Source organism: Aphelocoma coerulescens, chromosome 15, assembly GCF_041296385.1.
Source record: "Aphelocoma coerulescens isolate FSJ_1873_10779 chromosome 15, UR_Acoe_1.0, whole genome shotgun sequence".
Lineage (NCBI taxonomy): Eukaryota > Metazoa > Chordata > Aves > Passeriformes > Corvidae > Aphelocoma > Aphelocoma coerulescens.
In genome coordinates this window covers 7,558,518-7,570,995 of record NC_091029.1, presented here as the reverse complement: position 1 = coordinate 7,570,995, position 12,478 = coordinate 7,558,518, and the positions used below count along the sequence as shown (strand labels likewise).

Sequence of the window (12,478 nt, the reverse complement as noted above, 5' to 3'; positions counted from 1 at the left end):
CGCACAGGCACAAGCAGCCCTGATGGCCCCCGCAGCCCTGACGGCCCCCGCAGCACTGACGGCCCCCGCAGCACTGACAACCCTGGCAGTTCCAACATGGGAGCGAACAAAAGCGAAAGAGAAAGCAAAAATGCAGCGAGACAGAAAACAGCAACCACTCGAAAAAAGGAAAAAATCACCGTAGCTAAGGTTTTAGGAATAGTAAAATGGTATAATATTAAACAAGATTATGGTTTTATAACAAGATGTGACAACCAAGAAGACATATTCGTTCACAGAACTGCTATTAAAAAGAATAACCCTGAAAAATGCATCCCAAGCTTGGGAGATGGAGAGGTGGTGGAGCTCAAAATTGTGCAAGGTAGAAAAGGGTTACAAGAGCAGAGGTCACTGGGCCTGATGGTGTTTCTGTGAAAGGCAGTATATATGCAAAAAATCGTAGTCATGTTAGATAATATCTCTATTATAAGCCCTCCCTACAGTCTCCCTTTCCTAATCCCACCTTTCCCTTTTACCCTATATCCTATTACCCCCAGTGTATTCCCAATCTGTTTTCTCACCCATGGTTTCCCTCACAAAACCATGCCTTTACCAATTGTTTCCCCAAAAATCCCTTTCCAATGCCAAGTGGGCGATGAAGAAGGGGAGGGAAGAAATTAACTATTGTTGTTTAGAGTTCCAACAGGTACAAATGGAAGAAACCCTCTCCTGCCTCAGTTTCCCCACAAAGCATGCTCAGAGAGTCCTGTTTCCCTTCTGTCAGCCTTAAGATGTTCCAGAGAATCTGTTTGGACATTTAAAGACTCAGGAGGGTGGCTTGTTTTGTTTTGAAGCTGTTCTTGTTATGTTTATCCAGTTGTTTTCAATGTTAAGTTTTACATCTCCTTTTGTTAAAAATAAACGGGTGAAATGTTGAGGTCTCCTCCCCCTGCCATGTGGCCCTGGGAGAGGGGCCCTGGGGGGGAGACACGGGGTTTCCCTGTCCCTGGTCAGCCTCGTTCCCCATTGGTTTTGTGTTCCCCTGTCCCAGCAAGGACCCTCTGGTCCCGTGATTGAGCAGTTCCCCGGCAGATCCCGGCCATGTGGCTGGAGAAATAAACATCTCTGAAACATCTACCAAGAATCTGTCCATATATATTCTTTTCCACGGGCTTTGTTGTTTGATATGCGTGTTGCAGTTTCCACACTGTAACACTTCAGCACTTTGCTACTAGAGTTTTTCAGGTTTTTCTTCCAAAATTTCATAGAGTGTTTTCAGAGCTTGCTGATACAGTGTGTCTACTTAGCTTTAATTATACTGTTGCTGTCTTTCCCCAGTAAGGTAAATTTCAACTGCTATACTGTACTTCCAAATGGAAAGGAAAATAAATTATGGAAATACAGAACATCTTTCTCAGAACTGCATATATATAATAGCATAAATTATTCAGTTTAATGCTCTAAAGTTCAAACGGAAATATTTTTATGAGGACAATTTCTAACGTAAATGCTTTAGCCTATGGCTACTTTTACCCAAGGTAAAAAAAAATCCATTTCTTCCTAAAATTTGTCATTTATAGACCAGAATAGCAAAGACAACTTTCTGAAGCAGAGCTCTTGCTCTCTGGTACCCAAGGACTTGTCCACACTAAGTAAGCTGAACTCTTCCATCAGAGCACTCATTTTGCCACACTTCCTTCAGAGATCAGTGTTTGTGTTAATTAAGCATAAAACAGCACAACAAAATGGCAGCATATTGCTTCATACCTACTAAGTGTCCACACTAAGGTTTAATGGGGTATGTGATAGTCTATAAATTCACACTGTGCACTGTAAATTTTCTATGTAAACAAACTCCCCAGATATGTCCAAACGAGTGTCTAGGTGGAATAGTTTTTGTAAAAATCTTGTAAATACCAAAAGACTGAACAAGACAGAGATGGTTTCTCAGGGAAAAAATCAGAATATTTTGATTATTTCAGCAATTCTATTTGTTTAACACTATACCTTATAATAATCAGGCCCATGTTTACATATCACCAGAAGCTTTTGTATTTCCCTTTACAGTTTTTGTTTTTCTATAGAAATAAAATGCAACTTGAAAGTCAAAGCTAGAATGAACAAGATCATACTTTGCAATCTCTCTTGGAATATGAATAGTAAATTTGCTGCCTCTCAAGCCTCTGACACCTTTTCTTCTGCCATGGAACTTGCTGAACATGATTGCTACCAGCTTGATTAGTTCATAGGCCGATCACTTTAACACCTCAGAACACATGTCCTTGCATACTAAAGCTGCTGTGTGCCATTGATTTTTCAAAGGTCTCCCCCACTGAAATCAATAAGGAGCTCTGCTTAAAAATGGATTGCACTTTGTGGTCCTTTTCTGACTTGTGGATATCCAGGCTTCCAAGTATTCTCACAGCTGTCTTTAGCAGCAGCTCCATGTCCCCCACTTCCTCTGACCCCAATCTGATCCTAACCCACATCAACAGACCCTTCGGCCACTGATCACAGCGAGCAGAAACAGACAACAGAAAATCCCACCACAACCATTTCACTGGATTCATTGGAATAATGTCTTCCAAGAGGCAAAGGAAAACCCTTCCAACAGCCTATGTGACTGTTAAATAGCATCAGGCCTTCAATTAACCATGGGAGGATGTAATATTTTCAATGGAAATAACTTCCTTACTGTAGAGCCTCCCTTGCAACCAGAGCCACCCAAAATCAATACATCTGTTCTCAGAACAGGGCTATTTCAATGAGAAAGGGAAAAAGATAAAGATCAAAAGCAGCACAGTTCGTAACTCCGCTTCCTCCCTTCTTTCCCATGAATTTTAAAGCTTGGCTTCATTAATCTACAATCCAATTTGGCCACAAATAAGCCAAACACATAAACACCCTGTTATAACCTCATGCAGTTACTTCCACAGAACACTTACAAGATTTCACTAGACAATATACAAGAATCCTCATTTTTCTTGGCTCTTAGGTAACAGGGCTTCCATTTTAAGAGAAAGGCTACTGCCAGGAATGTGACTGAAACTGGCTCTGTGTGGGGAACTACAGCTGAGAACAGCCCTCTGTTTATGAGCATTAAATCTCTACAAAACGCAGGAACAAGAGTCAGTGGGCCAGCAGCAGTTCCCAAAGCCAGGCCAGTTTGTCACGGGTGAAACAAAGTAACTGAAATATTACAGCAAGGCTGGAAAATCCTGTAGAAGCTCATAATAACTCTTTCATAAAAGATACTATTGTGCTATCATCAAGCAGATAAATAACAAAATGGCAAGCAACAAAGCTGAGGTCAGCTTTGCAGTCAGGCAGCCCAACAGCTTCACCCATTCCAAACATCCCCAGAAGGCATCAGACAGCGTGTTTAGGCAGCATATTCAAACGAAGAGCCATTAGGTAGAAAGCTGTCCTTTCACTACACATTTTGAGTGGAAAAAATCCAACTGTGACCCCACAGAACAGTGAGTGTTTAAGCTCAGCAACAGATGTGTCAAATGACTTATCCCAACCATGAGGAGTTAATTGATGCTATAAATAGCACTCTGCAGACAGAAAAAAAAAACCCACTTAATTCTAGTATCCAAAGAACACAGTCTAGCTCTGCTTATCAGTGAAACTATTTTCCTTTAAAGAAGTGGGCTTGGATGTTTTACATGTAGATTAACACAGAGAGATAATTTGATTTCAGGCTATTGAGAGATTTCCTTCCTTGTATGTTTCAGAAGAACAGGGCTGCATGCAGCTAAATGAGATCCATAGATTACAGTAGAAGAAAGGCCAATAAAACTGCACAGCTACATTCCGGGGTAATAACAAATGCTTTTTAATTCTAGGGCTCCAGTCTCAGGGTTTATGAGGGCATTTCCAATTACTACTTCTAAGATTAATGCAAGCAAGTGCATAAAATAGAAACAGATTTTTTAACCCATCTGAATCAAATACTTAGTATCTCCCATAGCATTTTATACCAATAAATGAACTGGTATTACTAAGAACAAAATTCACAGGTCTGAAGTGTTGTCTGAAGTGTTCAGAGCAAGCCTCTTCCCTGTGGTTTTCACCTGCTTTCAGGAGAAAACAAAACCAAAACCCTTCAGCTGTTTTCCAGAACATGGGTCTTGTTTACCTCTCACAGCCACATGTAGTGGATTGTGCAGCTCTCCATTGCTCCACCAGAGAACTGAAAACATCAATATAAACAGGAAAGAACATCATGTCAATGTTCGTGTATAATTCTTGAAGCTACTAAATCAAATTAATTTCATTAGCTGCATACCCACCAATCTTACTGCATTACTCTCCCATATTTCAACCTCCCTCATTAAAAACAATCAGATTTCCACCTTCTGTTGCTTTAAACCAGGAACAGTATCAATGAAGAGATTAAAGCAATACAAAGACAGAAGAAACAGAATAAGGCCCACTGGCTTTAATTCTCTCCAGTAACATCTGTGTCATTCCAAATCCAGGACTTTTTTTCACCAAGCTACGTTTGGAAGCCTGAGGCACTAAGTAAATCTACTCTGTTTAGATCTAAACTATTGATCTGCTTTCTACAATGGCATGTGCAGAGCACACCCTTCACTGTTTCAGCATCTGTAAATTTAAAATGCAATCCAAGTTCATTTTACCCTTGTAAGTTTAGGATGCAATCCAAGTTTGTGCTGATTAACACCACAGCTTTTTAGTATTACAAGGCAAACATGCATTTGAGAACTAATAAATAATTTCTGAGCAAAATAAAAGTATTTAACTCATCTGCTGTCTTGAATAATCATTCAGTTCATGCATAAACATAAAGACAAGAAAAACAGACACATTTTAATGAAAGTCTTGGAGCAAGTCATCATTCCGTATGATAGATCTATGCATGTAACATCTCTCAACAGAACAGTCTTTGTTATGCACCACAAAAAGATGCTGCTCCAGAGGTGGTGCCTGGTTGAGGGGCAGAAGCATTGCCACAAGAACTGCCAGTTCAACTCTCCTGTTTCCAGCTGCAAGGTGTTGCTGAATTTTCAAGGCAGAAATCCTTATCCCTGAGAAGCATTTCCTATTCTATTAGCCAAGCATACTGGCTTCTGTGGGGTTAAATTGACAGCCAAAGTAGCCCTCAGAGAATAATATTCAGGACGTGCCTGGTTCATATCCCTGGGCAAATCAGGATGCCATAGTAACCCCATTGATTAGTCCAGACTCAAGCATTCCTTACTCATTTAGGCCTTCCCTTGCAAACAGCAGAAATGCGGTGCCGTGCTTACACTGCCAAGCGTTACAGCCATACACTGATCAAAACTTGTTTCTACTACATCACTGCAAGCATCAATTTTCATGAGTAAGATTCACATCTTTATTACAAGAGCTTTTTATTCACTGGTTTGTGGCTCTATCAGAATTTAGACATTTGGGCTGCCAGCAGAGCACAGGGATGTGGTGTCCAGGCTGCTCCGCAGGTGGTGAGAGCCTGGCACAGGTCACCACAACCTTGGGCTGGCAACTCACCAACACCATACTGGACCTCTCTGGATCCCCCCTTCTCCCCATCCCTCCTTCCCTGCATGGGAAATCTGTTCTGAATCTGACCTGCTCATAAACCTCCATTTCAACTGGACAACTACCACATTTAAATGACGTGTTCTGTGCTGAGGTTGACCCTGACCTGAAAATCAGCAGGAATTGGGGAAAATATTGGATTTAGGGGGTCAGTATCAATTGTCTTTTGGACAAATCATTTCCTTCCAGATAGTTATAGTTAGACTCTGATCTCACCCATTCCAAGCCTATCCTACATTTTTATCTTTGACTAAATCTTAATGCTTTTTGTAGTTTATATCCCCCATCAAGAATATTTCCTATTTCCAGGAATAAATTTATCACTAGTGCTTAATTACAGTTATTTGGAAGCAGAAGTATTTCTTCCAAATCACTGAAGATCTGCTCCAAGAAACAACTTTCTATTCAAACATCCCTTTTTAATAACCATCCTGCTGATAACTGCTGAGTGGGAAAAATAACAATTTTGCTTTAACTTTCTAACCACTTCAAATGTTTAAAGCAAATTCTCTTTATTACATTAAAATCCAGCACTGTATAAATAGGAATACCTTTCAGCTATAATAAACACTTCTAACTCATTTCATTAAGACTGTGAAAGTAACAGGTAAGTCCCAAACAATTCAGACAGTAAATACAACGTAAACTCTGCTGAGAATCTTTCCTGCAAACTGCTTTGAAACTTCAATTGGGCTATTTATTTTCAATAAAACTTTTTGGTTTGACATATATAGAAGGAAATATGTTTAATCTAAAAACAATCAAATGAAAATGGAAAGAACTTTATAAAAATCAGTAACATGATATGTGTTATTCAGGGAATTATTTTCAAGGAATGCTTGGCTAAAACTATAATCCACCTACACGGAGAGAAATAAAGCAGTACACAGAAGGGAGCAATATTTCAGGAAAATAAACAAGAGTACTTTAATATTTAATCCCATTATACACTTTCAAGTCCCCAGATTTAAAACAGATACACCAAAGTATTGAGGTGAATTCAGAGCAGCTGAAAATATTCATGGTCATCCTCTAAGTGACCAGAGAACTGGCCTTTTGATTCCAGAAAGGCTAAATACAGCTGGCAGGGAGAGTATGGAGAGAGGAAGAGACATCCTAAGAGTCTGACCCTTACTGCCTGTAGCAAGAAGTCCCACAGTTGAGAGACATGCCCTGCTCTGTCAGGGTTAGAATGAAGCTAAACAAGTAATTCCACAGTAATAGGAAAAGGGAGAGATTGGTCAGAGATGGCACAAAAGAGAAAACTGCCATCCCGGTTTCCCTCAGCTGCACTTGCATTTTACCCCTGTCACTGCCTTGGCTCTGGACACAACGATGGCAGAGGGTCTTGTCCTAGTTCCAGTTGTAAGAGCTATCACAGGTATTCCCTTCTTTCTGCTCCTCAAGCATTCTACCACTATGTTAAACAAATTGTAGTTGGCCCTCAACAGCACGCAAACAAAGGAATTTCTGAGAGGTGCAAAGACAATTTAATAAAAGGACAGTGATTTAAGAACACACATAATGAAACAGTAACAAGACACTCAAGAGACTCAGCTGCAGAAACACAGTACCTTTTATAATGTTTCTTTCTTGTAGTGGCTTTTAAGATGGAAATTCTCCCTTGGTTCGATAATAACTCTGTAAGAGAAACAATGAAAATAACAAGGACTTTTATTCCATCTGGGGAAAGTAGGAAGAGGGGATTATTTTTAAATAACTGATAACATTTATATAATACTGTGGAAGTCTATTAGTTGTATCTCTCCTTGGTTCCCCTTCCTGAGTCATGCTGGTTTACAAAAAAGCATTAGCTCTGGAATCTATTCCACCATCACCTGAAATCCCAAGAAAATCCTGCAGAACTGGAGTATTGAAAGTGAACTCCATCAAAAGATCCTCTTGATTTCTGTCCCAGTGCCACTCATATGTGCATATATCACACATTCCTGAACTTAAAATTAAGCCAATATATATTTAATTCCCCATTAATTCCTAGATTTAAAAGCAAAAAATGTTTCCCTCATAAGCAAACACCACAGCATTTTCAGTCACCCAGGTCTAAATGCCATCTAGTGGCTCTAAAAATTGTCAACTGTGGCTCCACAGATACATCTCATCTTGTTTGACTTTTTTTTCTTCTAACAGCAGGAAATAAGAGAAATTAGGGCAGGAAATTCACTAGAAAGAACTCAGCGTTTTTCAATATCTCATTTTTTGTTAGAGCTTCATGCAGCATTCCCATTACAGCATTTCCTATCCCAGCAATTGCTCAGAGTTAACCAGCAGGATCCTTCGTCTTGGCTTCCCACTCTCCTGCTCTCTTTCTGAGATCAAGAACATTTTGGGCAGTTGATTCCTGAAGATCACCCTTGCTGGCTTTCACTCAGGTAAAGTTTATCCAAAAACCAGGTATGCCACGACCCTTCCATGACACATGGCTCCATCACTAGACCCTTCCTCACTGTTCCTCCTTTGCCTGGAAAGCACAGGCAGGTCAAATAAACATGTGAGTGGTAAGTAAGGAAAAACACTTGAATCCTGTAGACTCAGTGTAACCACAGAGTTGCTAAAAGAAAATCCTACACCTCTGATGTAAGAAGAGAGGCTTCTTTGAAGCCTAATTTCTTTTAGCTTTTGTCACATAACAAGAATATGACTATCTCCTCTAAGTAAGCTATTTTTATTTATTAAAATATTCTCCATTTTTAAGCCAGAAATAAATAATGATTTACAATTAATGTCACCTGGAATAGACAAAAACTACTGGAAAAAAATACTTCCCTTGATTTTTCTTTCCTCCTTTTTCACCTGTATTTTTGCTCGTTTTGATTCAGAGTCAAGAAGACAAGCTGCCTAAGGCTTGGGACGTCCTGGGTAAGACCCAGTACCACTATAGCATTTGTGTTCAGCTGTGGGTTGTTGAATCGTTTTTTATCATATAACCTGGGAATAAAGTGCATTTGCCTACTTCACAAGATCTCAAAAATATGAATATAAAATATCAGAGCTCTTATATACACCCACAGTATTACTGGTGGTCTTCTGGTGATAATCACATCTGTATAGCCTGAAATTTAGCATTGATTACCAAGAAAAAACTACTTGTCTTTTCAATACAAACCTACATGTTTCATTTTACTCTTTGGGCAGGGTATTTGGCAAACCAGAGACAATCCCTAACATGCTGTGTGGGTTATGGCAAACACCTGGATCAGATAAGGCTGTGTTCACCTGGGCTCAGTCCAGCTGCCCGTGGGGAGCGAGTGTTGGTTTATATTGGCTGATGCCAGCTCAGAGTTTCAGCCCCAAATCCTGGGAAGCCTGGAGCTTGCTGAGGCTCATGGCTATCCTGCCAAGTCCCCTCTTCAGCCCTTGGTGCTGCCCATTTGATAACATGTGCTGTGGGGAGAGGGGGAAAAACAACCAGCTTGGACAGCGTGACATTTAATGAAACACCTTTATTTCATTACAAAAATGCTGCTTCATTCCAGTGATATACTTTTATTGCTGATTTTAATCAAGTATCTTACAGCTCTCAAATGGGAAAGGTGGAGAAAAACCTGTAATGCCTTTTCAGATTGCTTGTTATCTCTCACATGTAACTAATTACCCCAGTCTCACTGTTGAAGACTGAGCGGTTTTATGTTTGCTTGCCAACAAATTACTAAAAAAAAAGAAATTAGACAATTAGTCTCTAGCTATAGTAACTAATTAAGATAAATATTTTCAGAACAAAGAACTTAACAGAACATCAAGGCACTGACACTGCAAAAATGTCTGGGAAAGTAAATCATGTATCAGCAAACCATGTCTTGCCAGTCAGCGAGTTCCACAATTGCATCCCAACCCACACTTTATTCTTGTCCTACTCCAGTGAACATAATTAGTTATTAAAGCTTTTCTAACATAATGAGAATGTGAGCAGCTTATTGGACTACAGGAAGACTTGGGGACAAATTTTGATTCTGCACCATTGCAAATGTGTGCAAACAGCATGATGGAAAGTACTGTAGCAACCTATTCTACCATTCCCTTTTCCTAATGCCTTATTTCGTATCATCAGCTATGCCTGGACTGTGCTGGTAATCCATTCCTTCCATCTTCTCGACCCCTTACTCAAAAGGCTTCTGAGCACGTACCCAAGCTCTTGAAAACACATGCTTTCAGTCAGTGTGAGGAGCAGCCTTCAGCCAGGTACAGCCTGGGTAACTCCACTGGACTGCCTGGCCCTTGGCTCCCACTGAGTGGGAGTGTCAGTCTGAGTGTCAGTGACACGGAGCCAGTGTGACACAAACCACGGCTGGAACACGTTCTGGGGCACGGAGCAGATCCCTCACCTCTGCACAGAAACTGGTAACATTAACACTGCCAAGTGTGAGGCAAGCAAGCAGTGTAGTCCAAAATAAATGAGATGGACAAGCAGACTGCTTTTCAATTCAGCTGCAATACTACTGTAAGAACACATTGCAAACCCTTGCCCAGGGCATGAATGGAAAGCCTTTACCTTTGGCTCTGTCACTCAAACGACCTTCTCTCTGACATTTCTGGCATTAAAATAACTAATAAAGAATTTGGATGATGGAATTTATTTGGTAGCAGAAAAATTACCTGCAGGCCCGTGGCTCTAGCCCTTGCTGCTCACTTACAACCTCAAATCAGCCTCAAGGAACTAATGATTCCCCTTATAGCAGTGGATTGCAGTCAGCACAACTCCACTTGCCAACAGCTACCCCAATGGGAAAGAGACCAGTGGAAAAGAGCTCACTTACTCCCAAATTAATTTGTCTGTCCATGGTTTTTTTTTATTGATTGTAAGAAGCTGATACCCTCCAATTGTATGTTTTCCTTGGCAAGAGCTCTGTCACAGATAAATCACCAAAAGTTTGGGCAGAGCTGAACAGAGATCTCCGAACTGTATTTTGCATCTGCTGTGATTTACTTAACCAAGAGACAAGGAGGTGGAAAGAAAGAATTTTCTTCCTTCACCTTACATCTTCATTTGCTAAACTGCTATTTTATTTCACAAAGAAATGTAGGGTATTCTGACTGACAGCACAGTTCTGCTTTTATGTAAGGTATCAGATGGCAAACATGAGGTAGCTACATTACACACTCAGTGTGTGGGTATATGCTCTGTCACAACTTGCATCAAAACATATGAAACAGTCATGGGAAGTCATGGGAAGTGAGGTTTCTCATCTTAAAGATGTGATACAAACATAATGAACAGCAGCCACCCCGCACACTCATTACAAAGCTTTCCATCAAAAGAGGTGGACTTCAAGCTGTTTGATATTTTAATATTTACACTCAATTATCTCTAGAAATTTATTTAAAACAGTACTATTTTTGTGTTACTTAGGAGCTCTGAGTTCCCTTAGAAACTCCTACTCATTCTTAATTATAGTGTAAATCAGCATGTTAACATCAAGCGAGCAACCACTAACTAAAGCAGCTGATACAAATGCAGACAAAGTTTGGACAGAAGTAGTGGCAAAATGCCCAGAAAGTTCCAAACCCCCTCTGAACAGCTCAGTCAATGTGGAGAGATACACAGACCTTTCAAAAGAGAGGCGCTGGGTAATAGCAGTTATTGCCAGTAAATTTTATATAAATAATATAAAAGCAGTAAAGAGCCCATGCATCAGTACACAGACATGTCACAGATAAGAACAGTGGCTTTTTAAAATGTCAGGACTGAAAATGTACAACAGCCTATAAAAGTCACTCAAGTCATTACTTGCTACCACTGAAGTAAATCATTTATTAAAGAAACAACAGCTGAACTAACTCTGCCAAACCAGGTGCACCTATTTCCTCTGCTGTGTTACTGTGTTGATAAAGACATGACATAATAAAAAAAAAAAAGTATGAAATACAGAACTACAAAAGCCAATGTAGTCATTCACTTCACTGTGCTATGATACAAGCAAAATTAAAGCTAATCCTTTCTTCTGAAGGAAATATCACAGACTTCTGTGCATTTGGTAAATTAATATTTATAAGAAGCCCAAACAGTTTAGTGTTTTTAATACAGGACTAAGATTTCCTCCTGAACATCAAACAGAGAAGTTGCACTAAAACAGCAGTTTCTTTATTGCAACAAACTAAATGACAGTATTTCCAAGACTTGTTTTCCATCATGTCATTCCGATCAGCAACTGTGTACAACGGGGACATTTGCAAAATCCATCAAGTAGCCGTGAATTATACATTCCTAACTCTTTAAAGGTAACACATAATAATCTTCTTATCAAGAGCCTGCTGACAGCTGCCAGTGCTACATTCCTAATAATCCTCATTACAGACATCTAGGAATGGAAAAACATGGTATACATGGTCTAGTACCACAAGGGTGCACATATATATGTAATAAGTGAGACTTCACCAACAGCATTGTTTCAAGAGCTTACATAGCAATAAAACTATAACTGAACACCTTTTATTGAAAAATGTAATTTAAAATTTTACAGCCTAATATGCGTAGGAATTCATCACAATTAAATTAAAATGCAACACTTGATCACTTTTAATGAAAATTTTGAGAGGAATTTTGTTATATTACGTGCTAATATGGAGTTTCATTTAATTTAGATGATGAATTATCTAATTTTGTTTTCTAGTATACTAAGGGTATCTAAATTGAACTTGATAGCATTCACGGGGTAACCAAAGTCACCTTTTATGTATTACAGAAAGAGGATAAATTTATTCATCTAAATGGGAGGTAAAGGTGATCTTCCAAAATTCTATGATGAAATTTAATCTTGGAAAAAGAAGGATAAAAAAATTAATCCTGGTTTTAGTAATAATACATTAGTGCCAGTAAAGTTCACAACAACTGTGGGAAACTGGCTGAAGATGTTTATATTCTCCAGGGTAGAAATTCCTCTCTCAAGCAAGCCAGACCCAAACCTGTAACCAT

The 12,478-nt window shown here is 39.4% G+C and overlaps 1 protein-coding gene across 2 annotated transcripts in view; it reads right to left on the bottom strand.

Annotated features, from left to right (window-relative positions):
* Positions 1–12,478, bottom strand: part of ARVCF (ARVCF delta catenin family member) — a 259,867-nt gene that overhangs the window by 163,392 nt on the left and 83,997 nt on the right. For both annotated transcript variants that reach the window (XM_069030537.1, XM_069030538.1), the window contains exon 4: positions 7,125–7,191. The gene's annotated coding sequence lies outside the window, so the exon portion shown is untranslated. The remainder of the gene's footprint in view (positions 1–7,124; positions 7,192–12,478) is intronic.